The following is a 1754-nucleotide window of genomic DNA, read 5'->3' on the forward strand; positions in this document are numbered from 1 at the left end:
AGCAGAGCTGGGGTTGACTGCTAGCTCCATATTCTTCCCCTTATACCATAGAGGAGAAATTCTTACCTCTGAAGTTTTCAGAGTTACTTCTAAATAAAGTTTAACAAGAAAAAAATTAAAACTATATATAAGAAATTATGATTTGTTATACACTGGTCTTATTTCAGATATAAAGGGACTCTAAAGAAACATGAACCAGCATGGCTGGACAGTGGTGAGTACCAGGGGACTGAGGTAGTGGAATCAAGAGAGAGCAATAAGGGTGAGATTGTGCAGGGAGGCCCCAAGGAAGCCAGAAGTTATTCTTCCAGTCACTGCCTTGCAGGGACGCTCCAGAGAAAATGAGAGATTGAGTCTGGATGCCACTACCCTCCACTGAGGTGAAGGGCTTTACAAAGCAGAATTTGATCAGGTCCAAGAATTTCATCTTCGGTAAACCAGCTGGATCTGCGGCGGCAGCAGTAGCAGCAGTACCGCGTGGCTCTGGGAGCGGCGACCCGGAGGGAGCAGGAGGCGACGCTGGCTGCAGGGACCCGGTGACAGCACAAGAGGTACTAGGTTTTACAAGTTTGCAATATGCATGAGTATAAGCTAGTCGTTCTTGGCTCGGGAGGAGTTGAAAAATCTGCTCTGACTGTACAATTTGTTCAAGAAATTTTTGTTGAAAAATATGATCCTATATAGATTTTTATAGAAAGCAAGCTGAAGTAGATGCACAACAGTGTATGCTTGAAATCTGGGATACTGCGGGAATGCAACAATTTACAGCAATGAGGGATTTGTACATGAAAGACGGACAAAGCCAAAAAAAAAAAAAGGGCTTCCCTGGTGGCGCAGTTGTTGAGAGTCTGCCTGCCGATGCAGGGGACACGGGTCCGTGCCCTGGTCCGGAAAGATCCCACATTCCGCGGAGCGGTTGGGTCTGTGGGCCATGGCCACTTGGCCTGCGCGTCCGGAGCCGGTGCTCCGCAAGGGGTGAGGCCACAGCAGTGAGAGGCCCTCGTACCGCAAAAAAAAAAAAAAGAAAAACGGACAGAGCGTTACATTAGTTTATTCCATCACAGCAGAGTCCACATTTAATGATTTACAATGTCTGAGAGAACAGATTCTTCGAGTTAAAGACACTGATGATGTTCCAATGATTATAGATGAAAGAGTTGTAGGAAAGAAACAAGGTCAACATCTAGCAAGACAATATGCCGTCTTAGAATCCTCTGCAAAATAAAATAAATGCTAATGAGATCTTTTATGACCTAGTGCAGCAAATTTACAGAAAAACTCCAGTGCCTAGGAAGGACCGCAAAATGTCATCATGTCAGCTGCTTTAATATACTATTGATAAATGCATTGCAGCTCTGAGCCAGGTCTGAAGAACTGTTGCTCACTTCAATGGTGCCAGCATTCCAACTTTGTTAAACCTACCAACATGTTAAATTTTCTGTGGCGGAGCACTTTAAGAGGCAGGTGAAAGCTACTACATCAGTTTGCACATTCTAATCACTTTCCAGTATCACAAGAGAGATTTTTTACTTATATAATAGTCCTAGAGTATGCAGCTGGTAAAACCAGAGGCTACAATCCAGTATTACTGCTAAGAGACATTTTTCATCCACCAATGTTGTATATGTATGAAAATGGTGAACACATCCCATACTTTGTATTGGAGAGTATAATAATGTAAATCCTAAAAGCACCATTATTTTACCATAATAAAAGAAAGCCCAAAGAGCTCCTATATAGACTACTCCAGATAA

The 1754-nt window shown here is 43.0% G+C and overlaps 1 pseudogene; it reads left to right on the forward strand.

The window, feature by feature from the left end:
- Window positions 1-350: 350 nt before the first annotated feature.
- Window positions 351-1754, forward strand: LOC101337827 (ras-related protein Rap-1b-like; annotated as a pseudogene).

The sequence above is a fragment of the Tursiops truncatus genome, chromosome 4, assembly GCF_011762595.2.
Source record: "Tursiops truncatus isolate mTurTru1 chromosome 4, mTurTru1.mat.Y, whole genome shotgun sequence".
NCBI classification, from domain to species: Eukaryota; Metazoa; Chordata; class Mammalia; order Artiodactyla; family Delphinidae; genus Tursiops; species Tursiops truncatus.